The sequence below is a fragment of the Bombina bombina genome, chromosome 6, assembly GCF_027579735.1.
Source record: "Bombina bombina isolate aBomBom1 chromosome 6, aBomBom1.pri, whole genome shotgun sequence".
NCBI lineage: Eukaryota > Metazoa > Chordata > Amphibia > Anura > Bombinatoridae > Bombina > Bombina bombina.
This window is the reverse complement of record NC_069504.1, coordinates 264,147,197-264,167,210: the sequence shown is the minus strand read 5'-3', so window position 1 is coordinate 264,167,210 and position 20,014 is coordinate 264,147,197. Positions and strand designations below refer to the sequence as shown.

General features: G+C 37.0%; 1 protein-coding gene across 1 annotated transcript in view; it reads left to right on the top strand.

Annotated features, from left to right (window-relative positions):
• The first annotated feature begins 1,973 nt into the window (after positions 1–1,973).
• Positions 1,974–20,014, top strand: part of RAP1B (RAP1B, member of RAS oncogene family) — a 355,352-nt gene continuing 337,311 nt past the window's right edge. Inside the window, exon 1 of the mRNA XM_053716828.1 lies at positions 1,974–2,126. The gene's annotated coding sequence lies outside the window, so the exon portion shown is untranslated. The remainder of the gene's footprint in view (positions 2,127–20,014) is intronic.

The window sequence follows — 20,014 nt, the reverse complement described above, 5'->3', positions numbered from 1 at the left end:
GCAAAAATAGAACTAATTGTCAGTGTCCAGTGTGTGCATGCGCCCCCAGTTAACTGCTTGAGAGATTTAGTTCATTCAGTGATTTATTTCTGACTAAATATAATGAAGTTAATTTTTAATATGATGTAAGCTATGTTTTAGCTACATTCTATAACAAATGGACAAAAATTAATGAATAGTCTGATTCCGGTTTTATATCAATAAAAATAATAATAATAATAATTATTATTATTATGGAAACGGCAGAATATTCTACCCCACCAACGTTAAACTTCACCAGCGACCACCATACCTGCCAACATTTGTGGCCTGGGTATCAGGGACTCAGGAGGTTGATGGAGCTCCAAATGTTATTAATCACACAGTGCCACGCCAAGTCTATTTTTGAATCCAGTACTTTTTTAAGGGATTTTTTCTTTTAATCTGCTACCCACGACACACCCACACACAAATCACTGGTGGGCCTCCTAGAAGTGGCACCCCCCCCAGAAGAAATTTCTGGGTACACCATTGACATCACTGCAGGGTGTTCTGTGTTAAGCTATACTTTAAAGAATTTAAAAAAAAAAGTTTGATAGAATAAAACAAGAAGCAGATATATTTCTGTCTTCATTGGAACTCACTTTGGGGTCTCTGATCTGTTAGACACAGTAGCAAAAGCCAACTGTCAATTCACCGAACCTAAAACAAAGTGATAGCAGCAAGCATGGCCTTATATGTTTCTTTCCACCCATACTCTTGGTAATCATGATCGGCCAGATATCACAGTCCACCTTGGCATTGACAGGCAGCTGTCAGTATCAATCAAGTCCCTGAACAGAACAATTCTAATTGGCTAAGTGTCCGTCTGCATTTTTTTTTATAACAAATGTAAAAACACATTTTTTTCATTCAATGGATATTCCGTTATTTGTTTTCGAACAAATGTAACAAATAACGGGACAAAATATTATATTTTGCATTTGTAAAAACACAAATATACATGCCTACTTTTACAAATAAAATTCAGAAATTATTTTAAATAGAGTAAATGACACGCTGACTATATTTCCATGGTTGTGGAGAAAGAACATTAACCTGGTGCTGGATGTTTATATAAACTTATATATTTTATTTCTATAACAAATTATTCTATTTAAAGGGACAGTACACTGTAAAATTGTATTCCCAGTAATGTATTTTCAATAAATTGTTATACCAGCTGCATAGTATAAAATGTATGAGAAATTGCATTTTCAGTTTTATTAGTGTATATGAATTAGCTGTTTCTGTGCTTTTAAAAAGACAGTTTACACCAATTTTTATATAACGGCATGTAATAGACACTACTATAAAGCAGAAAATGCACAGATACTGACCTAAAAATCCAGTATAAAACCTTTTAAAACGTACTTAAAATCTAATTATTATGCTTTTGTACTAATAAAATACATTATTATATTGTGCGGGTTTCATCATGTCCCTTTGCTTTATCTCAAAATAAAGGGGTTAACACTTCGGCTAACATGCAGAACATTTTTTGATGTCATAGGCATTGGGAAACCTACTAGTACCAAAAACAACCCACCCTACATAATTCTGGAAGGAGGGGCGTATTTTGTCTTATGGGAGATAGGCCTGTGCCTAGGGCATCATGATGGGGTCAGTAGAGGTAACACATTTTGAGGATTAAGCAAATGTTAAAGGGTAATATTTTCTTGCACTCTAAACCCTGTATTTTATTAATATTATTACAAATGAATTATCCTTGGACGTAGAGAGGGGTGCATAACTCCTCCATGCATCTCTGGAATTTGGTCGCGAAAATTAAAACGTCAGTGCATTAAAATTGTTGTAGCCTATCCTGACAGACAGACGTGAACGCGCAATGCTCCTTTTGGTAACCTAGGAACACGGTCTCACGCGCTGCAAGTGCATGCGTCAGGAAGGGACAGGTCAGTCTTTCAACTCAGGCTTCACGGGGACGCGCACGAGGCCGGCGTGGTGACGTCACGGTGAGAGCTGGAGCCTCACCCAGGCTGGGTTTGGTGGCGCTGTGTGTCCCGGAGCAGAAGAGGAGGACAAGCGGGCGGCGGCGGGGAACCCAGGCAGTGCCGGGGCCCATTCTGGAGAGGGAGGACAGCGGGGTGAGTGTTTGGCTTGACTGCATGGGGGGCTCTCAAGCCGGGGAGGTGATCGCAAGCTGGGGACAAGGGGCCTGGACTAAGCACCAATGGTACTGAGGCCGGCAGGGTGCGGGGAGATGACTGGATCATGGCGGAAACTTGATTTAGACGAACCATTCATGCCCCTGGGTATAGCAGCATAGGATCCATTCAATAAAAGGAAGGTCAACCTATATATACTGATATAAAGTGGTTAAACATCACCCTCTGGGCGTACAGGCAGCGGTGACACTGAGCAGATATGAAGTGAGCACACAACACCGCTTGAGGGTAATTGCATAGTTACAAGTCATCAGCAGTGTGCCATATGACACTCCTCTATACACACACTGCAAGCCCCCTCTGTGCCAGCACCTACACAGTGATTGCTGCCAGGGGCTGGACTGATGAGATTAGGGTGACATACTTCTGAAGAGTTTGACTTTGTAAAAAGCACAAGTATACTGATAACAGAATACATGTTAGGTGACACTGTCCCAACAGAACAATCTATACAGCAGTTTCATGTTGAGCATCTCTCTTTTTTTGTTAATTGCCTAGTGTCAAGCAACATTTCAGTTCACAAAAACCTGCAAACTACTTTCATACTTGCATTACAAAGTTGTTAAGCAATTTTGATTTGCAGTGTTTTTATGCATCATAGTGTTACTAAACCAAGGTGTACAAGACTGACAGGGTTATGTTGGCTTGATTGAGATACTGAATAAATAGTGTGGGTTCAGTTTTAACCAAGGGTGGATAATGCTTCCTCCTCATCTATGCACCCAGCTCTCTTGTTGCTGTTCCCTGAAATGCCATATAACCCTTGACTTGCTCATACTGCTGTCACTTTGTAAATACTGATTAGAGTAAAAACTAGCTAAGATAGTGAGTGCCACACCTTTATATGAGACCACTTGAGTAAATATCATGTTACATTTAAAAAGTATCTTGAGTCTGGTTGACATACAACATTCAATCACTTTATATAGCAGAGTGGTGATTTTAAGGTGATGGTTTTAATTTAATATATGAAACATCTTTAACATATGAGCTCTATGTAGGCTGTTATTAATATGTATGTATTTACACAACTCCACCCTGGCTTCTAAAAATCTATTTCCTTTTAGATGTATGTATAGGTTTTCTGCCATTTACTGTATATCTAGTGACAACTGGAGCATATTGTCAGTTTGCTATTAAATGTATTGGATATAATTCTGAATTACAGCAAGCCCCACCTAAATACCAATAAAGGGATGTTTTTTTTTTTTTTAAAAAAGCAGCTCCCCTCTACGTTTTGCAAAGGGAAGGAAGACTAGTGTGTCTTGTAAATGTGAACCATTGTTGAGAAATGTTCCACTGACTTCAATTCATGCTGTGTTTGAGTACGTGTAGTTAACTCTCATGCACTATAAAATTCACATAACAAGCTCTGTTTGTTTCAGATATCAGCAAGGAAAGTGTTACTTTAGGGATAGCTCAGCAGTGCTGGCAAGCACACAACTAGAGAGGCTAATTAATGCCAGATTGTATTGAAGAGGATGAGGTGTCTTTATTTATTTTTTTATTTTTTTTCCTTACCTTTTTTTTCCCTTCCAAAACAGAGTTTGCTCAAGGCTTTACATATTATTTGTTTCACTGGTCTATTAATACTGATTATGTTGCCCGTGGCATTCTATTCTTCACACTGCAGCATAATTAAAAGATTATTAGATTATGCTTGCAAGAAATTATTTTTTCAGCAACGACAACCTAGGAGTTCTTTGCAATGAGCTGCAATTTTCAGTGGTTTGTTTGAGATCCGTTACCTTGATATCTTTGTCACAATCTACTACCCCCTACAGGGTTGTCTAGACCATGTGCAAAATGCTTGCTTCTGTCTTCTCAACATTACTGTTGTAAAAAAAATAATATATATAATCTGAAAAATATAAAACACCTTTTTAATGTACAAATCTAACATTTAAAGGGACATGAAACCCACATTTTATCTTTCATGATTTAGAAAGAGCATGCAATGTTAAACAACTTTCAAATTTACTTTATCTAATTTGCTTCATTCTCTTGATATCCTTTGTTGAAAGCTTATCTTAGTAGGCAATGTAGCTGCTGATTGGTGGTTGCACATAGATGCCTAGTGTTATTGGCTCACCCATGTGCACTGCTATTTCTTCAGCAAAGAATATCTAAAGTTTGAAGCAAAGTAAATAATAGAAGTTGGAATGCAGTTTAAAATGGTATTCTCTATCTGAATCATGAAAGAAAAGAATGGTTTTCATGTCCCTTTAACCACACATCATTTTTTTTTATTTTCTTTCAAAGTTGTCCGCAATAACTTGTTGCATTCGTTATGGTTAAAGTATATACTTTATATCTGTTACTTTCTTCTTGACATCCCCATCATGGGAATACAATTTGTCAATTCTTTTGTCTTCCCCCCCCCCTCTTTCCAGGAATTGCCTTATTTAAATGGTTAGATCAAAATTTAAAATGTGCATTTACGAGTCTTAATCGAACCTTGATTCAAATACAGCATGCCATTAAAAAACAAAACAAGAACAACTTTCCAATTTACTTTATCAAACTGTACAGTCGTTTTATGGGCACACATTTTTATGCACCAGCTCCTACTGAGCATGTGCAATAGTGTGCAGTATGGACTCTATTTATCCAAATTACTTGTAGGTAACCTGTCGTGCGTCTGCATTCATTATTGTGCAATTAACTGATTGTGCAGCTCCACCCCTTGCTCTTGCGCAGCCTGTCAATCAACCAGGACAAAATTGTATAGGATGATTTCACTCCACTTCTGAGGTGCTGCAGGGTGTAGGAATCATCGGTCTTAAAGTGAATGTAAAGTTTGCGGAATGAGTGCCCTGTTTTTAAAAACCCTATTAAACATAGGGACACTATCATTCATCAAACTTTACGTTTCATTCGTTTTGTTAAAATACTTACCTTTTAATCTTGAAAGCCGCTCCAGCGATTTCCTCCTCCTGCCGCTCGTCACTTTGACATATGAAGAGGCTTGCGACAGGCGGGGGAAGCGCTGGAGCGGCTTTCAAGATTAAAAGGTAAGTATTTTAACAAAACAAGTGAAATGTAAAGTTTGATGAATTAAAGTGCCCCTGTTATTAATAGAGTTTTTAAAAACCGGGCACTCATTCCGCAAACTTTACATTCACTTTAAAGTGAAAGTCAATGTGAAACGCTAGGATTGACTATTGAAACAAATAATGCAGAAAGCTCCTTTATTTGTTTCAAGTGATCGCCGATCTGAGCTGCTATGGCAGCCAACGGCAGATCGCTGTTTTGTTTGAAAGGTGACGTTTTCACCTCTTAGCCAATAGCCGTGTGGTAAATCCGGCTTGGCGCCCTTGGAAGCCAGATTTTCCACACTGTTATTTGCTAAGAGGTGAAAACAACACCTTTCAAGCAAAACAGCAACAGATAAAGGAGTTTTCTGCAGGAAGTATTTTATACTTCATGAATTAAAATTTATTTGTTTCAATAGTCAATCCTAGTGTTTGTGAAACGCTAGGGTTGACTTTTAAATTGCAGCATCACCGCAGTGTCTCCAAAGCTGCTGCTGCAGCTTAATGAATCGATCCCTAAATATATCTGTGATTGGTTGATGGCTGTCACATGATACAGGGCACAGAGAAATGACAGGAAACTTTGCAGTTTGTCTGAAATCTATTGTGTGTTTAAACTTCCAAATGTCTGTTATTACATTATCTTTTCATTAGAAATGTTAATTAAGGAATGCTACTAAATTTAATTGTCCTTTAATCAGATTTGTCAAAAACTATTTGAATGTAAATAAGTTAATTTTGTATTTTCAGAATAACATTTAAAAACTGTATTATGAAGTATCTACTGATATTACTTACAAGGGCCAAAAACTTTGTTGGGATCATAATAGTGCAAATATGTATTCAATTGAGTATTAAAGGGATAGGAAAGTCAGATTCAGATAGAGCATGTAATTTTAAGGCACTTTCAATTTCAATTCTATTTTCAAATGTACATCGTTCTCTTGGTATCCCTTCTTCAAAAATAATATGCACATATCCTACACCAGTGTGAGCTAGCTGCTAATTGGTGCCTGCACACATTTGTCTTGTGATGTTGTGCTAATGTGTTCAACTAGCTGCCAGTAGTACAATGCTCTTCCTTCAGCAAAGGATAACAATAGAATTAAACACATTTGATAATTGGAAGTAAATTGGAAAGTTGTTTAAAATTGTATGTTCTATCCAAATCATGAAAGAAAATTTTCGGGTTTCCTGTCCCTTTAACAGGTCATTGTACAGTATTGTATAAAACCATGAAATATTGCAGCTGTATAGTAAAAAGTATTCAAAAATTCTAATCACTGTACAATGTAGTTTAAGGTCAGATTTCACTTATCTGTATCTGTGCTGTCACAGGGTGGAAATGTGGTAACTACTGATAGCTTATCGTAGAACTGAAGCAAGGAAGGCTTATAATTTAACGGGACATTGTACACTAGATTTTTCTTTGCATAACTGTTTTGTAGATAAACCATTTAAATTGCACATCTGGGGTAGTTTTTGTAACAATGTATAGTTTTGCTTATTTTTAAATAACACTGTGCTGATTTTCAGACTCCTAACCAAGCCCCAAAGTTGTAGACGTATACTGATGTATACTGACATCAGATTTCTTCTGTTTGTATAATGGGTCTTTTCATATGCAGGGGAGGTTCTGCTCTCAGCCCATACATGTATGTGTCCCAGCCTAACCTCATCAAGTGCTATATTGGGTGCTTCTAAGTAAGTTTTATGCTGGATTTTTATATCCGTATCTGTGCATATTATTCTTTACAGTAGTGTCTATTACATGCAGTTAACTTAAAATGTCTTTATACGTCTACCTTTGGACACTCAAGTTAAAATGAACCTTTCATGATTCAGATAGAGCATGCAATTTTGAGCAACTTTCCAATTTACTTCCATAAAAAATATGTGCACAGTCTTTATATATTTACACTTTTTGAGTCACTAGCTCCTGAGCATGTGCAAGAATTCACTGAATATACATATATGAATTTGTGATTGGCTGATAGCTGTCACATGATACAGGAGGAGTGGAAATAGACATAACTTTGAAATGTGTTAAACGTGTCCCTTAACCTTTTAAAGCCGTTATGCCGTTCCATTCCGTCATAATTAGACTGGGCTTTAAAGCCGTTATGACGGAATGGAACGTCATAACTAACGGCTGTCCTGAAGCCTTCTGTGCTTCAGGGATTTAATCGCGGTCTGGAGGGCGTTCCTAGGATTGTAGGGACGCCCCCCAGATGCGATCCAATAATTGAAATCTCGCGATCGTATGCACGATCGCGTAGTTTCAATTTGTCTACATCGGAACAGTTGTTCCGATGTAGGCACTTTAACCCTGTCACGAAAGGGTTAAAATGGTGCTCAATTCCTAAACATTTAAAGGGATATATAGAAACAATAATAAAATATAGTGCATATTTACATAGCATTATCTTAGTGGCTCCTTTATACATCTAAAGCATTTCCTGATATTTTTTTATACCAAAGTTGGACTCCGCTAAAGGTTCTACTGAGCGAGTCTTGTTTTTCAGATGCGCTTTGTGGGCACGCTGTCTAGTCACAGCCCATCCAATCGCGCCATTGAAGTGGATGTAGCTTGCTCCTCCTGCTACCAGATCAGAGCGGGAGCAAGCTGCATTCACTTCAATGGTGCGATCGGGCGGGCTATGACTAGACAGCACGCCCACGAAGCCCGTTTGAAAAGCAAGTCTCGCTCAGTAGAACCTTAAGCAGAGTCCAACTTTGGGATAAAAAAATCAGGAAATGCTTTCGATGTATAAAGGTGCCGCTAAGACAATGCTATATGATTCTGCACTATGTGCAGAAATATATATCATTATTTTAAATGTTTACTGTCCCTTTATCCACAGTCAGCTGTGGATCATCAATGATCAGTGATTGGCTATTCACATATGCCACCTTTAATTGGCTCAGTGACCGTGTTCACACTGTTAGTTGTCAGTTCATAGCTCTTTCATTATGTGTATTAAATTTGCACAGTTATACGAAAGCAGTTGTAAAATAAGAAAATATTATTATAGCAGACAAGATCATTTTATTATTACTCTTTTATATCCCTTTAGGAGGATTTTATGTATTACATATGTTTCCATAAGCTATAGAAAACTTGTTTTTCATCATCAACCTTTTCATTTTACAATTTTTTTTTCTTGTTAAAGGGACATGAAACCCAAAAAATGTATTTCATGATTCAGAGCATACAATTTTTAACAACTTTTAAAATCTAATTTGCTTAAAGCGACACTGAACCCAAATTTTTTCTTTCGTGATTCAGATAGAGCATGACATTTTAAGCAACTTATAATTTACTCCTATTATCAAATTTTCTTTATTCTCTTGGTATCTTTATTTGAAATGCAAGAATGTAAGTTTATATGCCGGCCCATTTATGGTGAACAACCTGGGTTGTCCTTGCTGATTGGTGGATAAATTCATCCACCAGTAAAAACATGCTGTCCAGAGTGCTGAACCAAAAAAAAAAGCTTAGATGCCTCCTTTTTCAAATAAAGATAGCAAGAGAATGAAAATTCGTAATAGGAGTAAATTAGAAAGTTACTTAAAATTGCATGCTCTATCTGATTCACGGAAGAAAAAATTTGGGTTCAGTGTCCCTTTAATTCTCTTGGCATCCTTTGTTGAAAAGCATAGCTAGGTAGGCTCGGGTTGGAAGCTTGATGCTGATTGGTGGCTGCTCATATATACCTTATTTAATTGGCTTACCAGTTTCAGCTAACCGCCAGTAGTGCATTGCTGCTCTTTCAATAAAGGATATCAAGAAAATATGCTATGTTCTTTGGGCAACAGTGTGAAGCAGCCATTTCCCATTGAAACATCGGAGAATGCTGTAGCAATGCTTCAAAATTCATAATTCCTCATGTTTCATGTACATGAAGCTGGATGATTACATTTAAATAACTCTTGTTACATTACATGGTCCTTTATGTTGGGACATGGTTCTTTCAGTATCCATTTTTATACAACAGTAGTTCATAAATAAATCAAAGCAGGATTTGTAGGAGTCAGGAAACTGACACATTCAGTAAAACATGACTGGGGTTATTTAAAACGTTGTTAAAGGGACATTGTACACTAGATTTTTCTTTGATTAAACATTTTGTAGATAATCCATTAATATAGCCCATCTGGGAGTGTTTTATAACAATGTATAGTTTTGCTTAATTTTTAATAACACTGTGCTGATTTTCAGACTCCTAACCAAGCCCCGAATTATCAGATGTAGACTTAAGTCTACAGATTTCTGCTTGCTCCTGTTTGTGTAATAGGTCTTTTCATATGCAGGGGGGGGGGGGGAGAATTTGCTCTTACTACTTTTTCAGCCCCTTTCAATGTGTGTACCAGCCTTTCCTCATCAACAGTGCTTAACTGGGGGCTTCTAAGTAAGTTTTTAAAAGGTTTTATACTGGATTTTTATATCTGTATTGTGCATATTCTTCTTCATAGTAGTGTTTATTACATCCAGTTATATCAAAATTGGAGTGTACTGTCCCTTTTAGAGGTGGATTTATCAACCTCTTCGGCAGGCTTACGCCTGCACGCCGTATTTCACCAGCAGCGGTCATCAGACCTCTTTGGTGGCAAATTTCAATTTCCCCGGTCTTGTCCGATAAGACCTGCCCACGCGTGATTGGCTGTGCGTGGGCAGGGGGCGGGATTGCACACAAGTGCAAAATAGCGCTCATTTGCAATGCTGAATTCCGCCAGTGGAATTCAGCCAGCCAGAGGCGAGCTGCGGTGGACAGGGACGCGTATATGTGTCCCTGTCCGCTGCTGCTTGATAAATCAACCTCTTAAACTGTCAGTTTCATTGTTGTATTAAAAAATCACTGAGCAGTTGCTTATACTTAAAGGGACAATCAACACCAGATATTTTTTTTGTTTTAGAAAGAAAGATAATCCCTTTATTACCCATTCCCCAGTTTTGCATAACCAACACTGTTGTATAACTTCTACACTTTTTACCTCTGTAACTACCTTGTATCTAAGCCTCTGCAAACTGCCCCCTTATTTCAGTTCTTTTGACAGACTTGCATTTTAGCCAATCAGTGCTCACTCCAGGGTAACTTCACGTGCATGAGCTCAATGTTATATATATGAAACACATGAACTAATGCCTTCTAGTGGTCAAAATGCATTCAGATTAGAGGCAGTCTTCAAAGTCTAAGAAATTAACATATGAACCTCCTAGGTTTTGCTTTCAACTAAGAATACCAAGAGAACAAAGCAAAATTGGTGATAAAAGTAAATTGGAAAGTTGTTTAAAATTACATTCCATATTTCAATCATGAAAGTTTTTTTTAGACTTGACTGTCCCTTTAATAGAAAGCATTGCAATTTGTACTATTCATCTATTTAAATAGATTTTACCTTTTATTTTTTACACTACACTTGTGCAGTGTCTTTTACTTCCTGTCAGAGCCCTACAAGGAGGAGGCCTTTGCAGGAAGTTTTATCTTAGCCTGATGTTCTAAAACTTTTAGGCTACTGAATAGACTAGATAACAAAGTCAGATTTGCTCATGCCCAGAAATGACCGTAAAAGTTTTCAAAATTCTCCACTCTTATCACACTGGGGGCAGAGCTACAAAGATCATTTCTCAGTGCTAAATTTTCAAGAAATCAAATAAGTTTTTTTTTTTTTGTTACTCAATCTGTTCCTTTTTGTGTTTACTTTGATTTAAAGTGAAAGTCAACCATAGCGTTTTTGAAATGCTAGGGTTGACTGTTGAAACAAATAAAGGGCACTTTCATTCATGAAGTATAAGATACTTCATGCAGAAAGTGACTTTTTTTCATTTCAACTGATCGCCGTTCTTAGCTGCTACGGCAGCCCACGGCAAAAAAATATTTTGCTAAGGTGACGTTCTCACCTCTTAGTAAATAGCCGTGCGGTAAATCCGGCTCTCATGGGTGCCAAACTGGATTTACTGCACGGTTATTTACTAAGAACGGCGATCGGTTGAAATTAATAAAGTCACTTTCTGCATGAAGTATCTTATACTTCATGAATGAAAGTGCCCTTTATTTGTTTCAACAGTCAACCCTAGCATTTCAAAAACGCTATGGTTGACTTTCACTTTAACATATGTGTTTTTACCAAAAGAGCACATTTTAATATCCCTTTAAAGGAACAGTGCACTGTGATTTTTCTTTTCTTCTCTCCTTTAATGTGTTCCCAATTATACATTTTACCTACAAATAATTAACCCTGTAACTTAAAGGGACACTGACCCCTAATTTTTTCTTTTGTGATTCAGATAGAGCATGCAATTTTAAGCAACTTTCTAATTTACTCCTATTATCAAATTTTCATTATTCTCTTGGTATCTTTATTTGAAAAGCAAGAATGTAAGTTTAGATGCTGGCCCATATTTGCTGAACAACCTGAGTTGTTCTTGCTGATTGGTGGATAAATTCACCAACCAAAAAAGGCTGACTCCTTAGCTTAGATGCCTTAGCTTTTAAATAAAGATAGCAAGAGAACAAAGAAAAATTGATAATAGGAGTAAATTGGAAAGTTACTTAAAATGGCATGCTCTATCTGAATCGCGAAAGAAAAAATTGGGTTCAGTGTCTATAGTGACACGTGGTCATCGTCCCCACAATGTACTTACCGCAGATGACCATATGTCGTCATGCGGGTGGTGGTGTGGTGCTTTCGGAGCTAATCGCAGCCCCTTACACTCTTACCTAATCCTTGTTGGTCTAGGGCTCAGCATTTTTCCGGGGAATCCTGCATTGCCGTGACATCACCAAGCCCCGTAAACCCGGAAGTGTCAGCTTTGAGAAAAAGGCTTAAAGTGAATGTAAGTTTTGATGCAAAAGTGCCCGGTTTTTATAAATTCGATTAAAAACAGGGGCACTTTAATTCATCAAAATTTCCATTTCACTCATTGTGAAAAAATACTTACCTTTTAAACTTTACAGCCGCTCCAGCTTCCCCCGGTCGTCGCAAGCCATTTCTGACGTCAGAAATGATGGATGGGTCATCCTCCCATCACAGCTTCCCCCCCCCCCCCGGGGAATCAGTGTCTGATTCAACGCCGTGATTGGAGAAAGCTGGATTCCTCATTTTAGACCCAGGAAGAGGCTTTGCAACGGGCGGAGGAAGCTGGAGCGACTGTCAAGATTAAAAGGTAAGTATTTATTCACAACACAAGTGAAATGTAAATTTTGATGAATTAAAGTGCCCCTGTTTTTAATCAAATTTTTAAAAACCGGGACTTTAGCATCAAACTTTACATTCACTTTAAGAACGATGGATGGAGGGGTTAATGTTCAAATCCCTCAGTCTCTGCCTGAAACCTCCAAGACCCACCGTTTGAATAAAAAAATAAAAGTACACACGTGTTTAAGCACAACATTTTAATACCCCTCTAACAGGCCATCAAAAAAAGGCATAGACTCCCCCAAGACCCCTTGTTTTAAAGCAAATAACACTCTCTCAAAAATAAAGCCCTTCTATAAGTTTTAATAGCCATGTCATTACTGTGGTAATAATGAACACTTGTGAATAAATGTGCATTTATTTGCACAGATGCTCATGGGAATCCCTATATGCAGATCAAAGTTACACAAATACAGTTTACTGAAAGACCCTTATTTATATATGGATAACCCCTTCTTTTTACTTTAATGTTTGTAATCTTCTTTTTCACACTTTGTTGTAGGTTTCTTGCATGTCATGATATATACTAAGGGGATAAACCATGTTACGTTGCAATCACAAAAGTGTTTCATGTCACAAAAGTCCATTTTTGTTGTACATTTAAAAAGAGGACATTTTAAAACTAGTTCTGACAGATTTGTTAACAATCTTGGAGCCAGCCCATAAATATAGTTCATAATATGGTGCATCTGTATACATTCAGGCAGAATAACTAAAATAGAACTTTTAGACCATGACTTGTATGTTCACATGGATATTTTTTTTTTCTCAGCTTGGATAATATAAACATAAATTAGACTCTTGTCTGCAAAATCTTTGACGAAGATAGACTCACACTTTGATATTCTTGCATGCTGTTTTCTTGTTTAATCATAATGCATCAACATTCACAGCAAAACATTATTTTTATCTTCTCTTTCAATACTAAAGAAACTGAAATCTCATAAAAGTTAACAGTAGCTGACACGTTGCTATGATATTGGGTTTACGCTAGGGAAGAGGATTAGTCATTATTTTGCTTGTGTTTGAGTAGTTAAAAGGGACATGAAAGCAGTGGTTTATACTTAAAATTATGGTAAACTTTCCATATTTTTTTTTATCAGATCCAGAATGGAAGCAGAGTTTACCACCATTTGGGTAGAAAACCCAGCCTTTTTATACAGTGTTCCGGCATCTAGTTTATTTAATACCTCCTACAAAGTCTCTTTACTAATGGTACAACAAGGGGGCGGAAGTTAGTCACCGGTTTTCTTGTGCAAGTGTGATGCTGACTGGAGATTCGGTAACATGGAGGACATATTGGGGGCAGCAGCCCTCCTACAAACAATAACAATCATAGGGATGGCCAAATGTTTAGGGCTCATAAATTAATGGGCTGGCACCTAGATTTTGAACAAATATATCAAGCCCTGTTATAAGAGATGTTATGAGTTCATAGATAGATAGTGGGTCTGAAAGTGAAAGGTCCAGTGGGTTTAAAAATAGCCAGAATAAGAAAATGGAGGGGACAATGCTAAGTACACTTAGGATACAAAAACTTTAGCTTTCTGTTCACACCAGGACCACAAATGACATATTACAAACATTTATTTATCATAAATGAAGTAAAACACAAATCAGAGGGGCGCCTCATGTCCAGATCAACCAAAACTGAGCATGAGATGATGCAACAAAAATCCAAAAATGGGTACTCACATTTGGCAATAGCACACCAATGTGCTGGTAGTGACGTGCTGATATCTCAGGGTGTACAGCTCACCCTCTTTCCAGGTGCTGCTCAGACAGTTGAATCACAAGAAAGATCCAAGGATATGAAGCTCAACTCTGTGTAGCATTCAAATGGGAAAAACAAAGGTGCTAGAACTCTGCTTAAGTTTAAAAAATTGTTTATTTAAAAACAACACATTAAAAACCAAAGCATTGAGTTAAAATAGGGGTGTCCAAGTTTTACCCCCCATCTGCAACGCGTTTCTCGGCAACTGCAATTTCATCAGGCATCTAGCACCTTGCATGGTTCAATGCTAAACCTATTGAAAATCAATGAACTAACAAACAGATCTCTCCACCCATTATGGGCATGTATGACACACGTGTAAGTGGTAATGCAATAATCAAAGTTAGTTTGTTCATGTTTTCCCAAAAAGAACCCTACATATTAAAAACACACACACACACACACACACACATATATATATATATATATATATATATATATATATATATATATATATATATATATATATATATATATATATAGATAATTTGTTCATGTTTTCACACACACACAAAACGTTTTTTGTTAGACACAAATGGTGTTATACATATTAATAAAATGTATATGCAAACGTGACTCCCTTTGTATCTTCAATACATATCATTATAATATGTTTTCACAAAAAAAGTAAAAAAAAATTTTTTAGACATAAATGGTGTCATACATATTAATAAAATATATGTACAAACATGACTCCCTTTGTATCTTCAATATCAGTTAATAAGCAAATACAGTCTTTATCTCCCAGATCAATCTTAAACAGGCTGCTTATTATTATGTTGCTTGTGTAAAAAAGCAACAAGTAATTTTGTTTGTGAAGATATAATCCTACATATCACTGACTCTCCCCTTCCTGTTTATAAACGTGTGAGTGTGTTACCTGTGATTGTAATCGCAAGCTCCTTATTCTTAACTTTTGTTTGTGATGGTCTACAAATAACTTTATGATCCATAGTTCCTTATTTCTTATTGAAGGGACTGAAGGTAGATGTGCACCAGAATTTAGTTACACTGCTTTACTACAATTACAATGTGTGGATATGCTGCTACTTCCTAGATTGTCACAGTATCACATGACCCCTTTAGACCAATCCTATCGCTCCCACCAGCAGCATTGCTAATACACTGTTCTCTGTATATGCCGTACACTTTCTGTTTATAAAGGGGGGCATATTAGTATTCTTATATATGTGAACTGCAAAAAATAAACTGAAACGGATTGCAAAACAGAATAGAAAGAAAATTCTCTGTTTCTTGTACCATCCGTATACCAATAACTACCATATTCAATTTTTACATAGAAGGTGCTGTGTGTAAACAATCATTGTGTAAGCACCTGTTATCTTACTCAATACATGCTAATATATATTGATTGCTATGGTGTGTGTTGGTGTAGCTATTAAAAGTGTTTCTGATAATTTATGTTTATCATAAATTACCTTCTTTTAAACTCCAACAATGTTTCCTGGCATAAAAAAATTAAACCTTAGTTTTCATCGATGATGTCGTCAATCCCCACCCTCTAATATAGGCCGTGCACGATAAGAATCAATTTCCAATCAGATGGCGATATTGTGCATATAATACCTGAATTACCCATAGAAAAAATTATGGTAATATGGAATTAATGCTAGTAGGGATGCACCAAAATTTCGGCCGCAGAAAAGTTTCGGCCGAAAATGACATTTTTGGTTAATTCGCTTTTCGTTTTTTGTTTTGCCTTTATTTTCGATAAAATAATTGTGTAGCATATTTCAAATTTGATGCCAGTTTAGAGCTGCTGTTTGAGTTCATTACTTGACTTACTGTTTTTGCATATAATAATAGTTTTCTAGGACTATACTTTATTTTGATAATTGGTAATAAAAAAAAAGGTTAAATCTGATTCTGTTACACAGAACTAAATAAAGAATAATACTAGCGATGCACCAAAGTTTGGGCCGCCGAATATGTGCAATTCCAATTTCGTCCCAAAGAGGACCAAAATGGCTAAAAATGTACAGCCCTCCCCTGGTCTATTGAGTTAAATGTCTATCCAAAGTTCTGAATACAGTTTTCAAAGGAGGATAAGTAACATGTTTATAAACACTTGATATTATCAGACACAGCCCTAAGTACACACAGTGAATATGTATAAGCCTTATATACAGTGCTCATACATCAGCCTCTTGTGCGTAGACATTCTATTTGCCTGAGGCAAATATGTGTACACACTATATATGCATAAGCCCCAAGCTCGTACACAGTTGGTACAAATTAGCACCCACCAGGCAGTGTATACAAAAAAGCACAGTAACTTTCTATAACCACCTTGCACGTAAGGTCATAGCTAAGTCCGGTGGTCCTGGTGATAGGTGACAGGCAGACTCCATTTGGGGCTCCGGCCATATAATCTGACGGGTCAGTGTGAGACCCAAACCAGGAACTAGGCGGAGATACAATGAGAGACGATCAGGTGCAGTCACGCCTATCACACGGATAACTACACCCCAAAAAAAAAACGCATGTCCACCTCGTATTGTTGTCTAGCTATAACCACGCTCTCCCTTGTAGAGCTCCACCAGTTTCACTGCAGATCACGCCCTACGGTACAAGTGACCACGTCCATTTGTTGGAGCTTTCCCGCCTACAAGCTCTCTCCGCTACACACACACACTGTAGTTCTAAAAAGAAAAAAATAATTTCGGTTTTCGGCCAGGGGCATCCTGAATTTCGGTTTCGGTACAGAATTCTCATTTTGGTGCATCCCTAAATGCTAGTTATTGGTAGGGAGATTCTCTTACCTGCTCTGAGAACCTTTGTCATCTGCTCTGCTATCCATACATGGGGCCGCTGCTTCTGTCCTTTGAGTGACGTAAAGGATGACGATTCAGCATATCGCGCATGCGCATCGCACATCAATACTCCGCCATTTTTATAACCTGGGTTATCGGTTTGGATTGGGCGATAGAAAAGCATAGCCGGAGGTGGGTTTGGAAATAGTTTGATTTTACGAATCGGATATCTACTAAACGCCTAGTTACTTGAAATGGAATGTAAATTACAGCGTGATGTAAAATGTATAGATTTTGCCAATGCAAATAACTTTTTTTTTTTTTTTTTTGGTTTAGTGTCCCTTTAAAGGGATGTGATATACAAATGCTGAATCTCTCGAAAGTGATGCAGGATATCTGTAGAAATCTGACTAGAAAATATCACATGATCATCTCTTTATAAAAAAGGAAGGACTTTTACCTCAAGATGTATTCATTAAGGACCAGTCAACTCATTAGATTTGCATAATCAACAAATGCAAGATAACAAGACAATGCAATAGCACTTAGTCTGAACTTCAAATGAGTAGTAGATTTTTTTTATAACAAATTTCAAAGTTATGTATATTTCAACTCCCCTTGTACCATGTGATAGCAATCAGCCAATCACAAATGCATATACGTATAGTCTGTGAATTCTTGCACATGCTCAGTAGGATCTGGTGACTCAAAAATTGTAAATATAAAAGACTGTGCACATTTTTTTTTATGGAAGTAATTTGGAAAGTTATCATCTAACAACGTAAATAAGAGAGTAGAAACCTAAAATACAGGTAACTAAAAGTCTAGGCAAAAGAAAGCACAACTGTATATAATAAATAAGAGACTAGGGCGAATTCTTGAAATACAAATAGATTTAATAAAGTTACACTAAATAAGTGCATACATCCAAACATACAATCACATACATACAGGGATATAGAAGATGCATAAAGATGTCAGATGGGCCGTGCAGGGGACTGGTGCACCAGTATACAAAAAAGGCAAATGTTCATCACTTTGCATGTATAGGTAATATATAATTGTAATCCAAAGTATAGTGCGTGTCCTTAAAGATGCATGGACCAAGTGGATACAGTCTTACCCCTTTGTGTCTAAATGTACATAGTAGCGTGAGATCATCATCATCATCATTGAAAAAGGGCATCCCCTACGGACAATTTCTGCGGCTTCGTAGAATATGTTCTGATGAAAAAACATTTAAAAAACAAGCTAAAGAGATGGCGACCCGATTCCATGATAGAGGCTACTCCAAAAGGTGCATTAAGAGAGCTCTTTATAGAGCCTCCCAACACCAAAGAAAAGACCTGTTATATAAATGTAAGAACAGAGATGACACAAATGAAGAAAACAAGATCAGGTTCATTACTAAATATAATGCCCATTGGAGTAAGGTAAAAGACACTCTGAATAAAAACTGGCATTTACTAACTAATGATACAACACTTCACCAATATGTAGGAGACTATCCACAGATGACTGCAAGGCGTTGCAATAATCTAAAAGACATGTTGGTTAAAAGTGAATTCAATAAAGTTCCAACCTATAATTGGTTGGAACAAAATGCACAGAAAATTGTAGGCAGCACTCCATGTGGCCACTGTGTCTGCTGTCAATATATGCAGAGAAGTAAAACCTTTAATACAAATACAGGACATATATATAAAATCAACTCCTTCATTAATTGCTCCACAAAAGGAGTTATATATTTACTTTACTGTTCCTGTAAAAGTTTTTACGTTGGTAAAACTTTTAGAGAACTTCGCTCACGAATTTCTGAACATAGGGACGATATTAAACAATGCAATATTGACAGCCCTGTGGCAAGACACTATGCACAATTTCATGAATCTAAAACTGATGATTTGGATATATAAACTAAATACCTTAGCACCTCATGGCCTCAATGAAAAATTAGTTTGCTTCATTTTTAGTTTAATCCTCTGTGGATATGTGCACATCATTCTGTGTGTAACTACATAGTCTTTGGTAGTATCAAAAATTAAAAAATTATGAATGGCGTAATTGCAATACTAAATACAAAAAAAAATACAAAATACAAAAAAACATAGACTTATTCACGCAATCTGAACATACACACACACTAGTAATATAACAGATTAGATGTATAATATAATCTTCCAATGTATTGAATGTAAGTATGCAAGCATGAGTGTTTAAACATAAACGTATCCTTGTATATAACCCTTTGCTGTACTGATCTACAAAAAAGCAAAATGTTGCTACAAAGTATCAAAGCCGTTTTGAATGACAGATTTCTCTACCAATGACATTCATTACCAGTGCGGCCAAATTCTTATAAATCAGCACAGCCACTGACGTGACGTCAGCACCCGGAAGAAGCTCCATGCTGCTGTATTGAAAGGAGTGAAACGAGCTTTAAGACTCGTCGGTTTGCAGCACTCTGTCAGAGGACCTTTTGCCTGACTGTGGTCTACCCCTTGTCTCATCTGGAAATTTCAGTGTCTCAGGAGCTACAATTCAGGGTAGAGCAACCGCGTGAAAAAGACAGGTATTCTAATGAACTGTTATCTATTTGCACTTTACACATGCCTGTGAAAAAGACGCGGCGAGGGTAAGCTCCCCTTGACTCCTGATGATCTCACGCTACTATGTACATTTAGACACGAAGGGGTAAGACTGTATCCACTTGGTCCGTGCATCTTTAAGGACACGCACTATACTTTGGATTACAATTATATATTACCTATACATGCAAAGTGATGAACATTTGCCTTTTTTGTATACTGGTGCACCAGTCCCCTGCACGGCCCATCTGACATCTTTATGCATCTTCTATATCCCTGTATGTATGTGATTGTATGTTTGGATGTATGCACTTATTTAGTGTAACTTTATTAAATCTATTTGTATTTCAAGAATTCGCCCTAGTCTCTTATTTATTATATACAGTTGTGCTTTCTTTTGCCTAGACTTTTAGTTACCTGTATTTTAGGTTTCTAC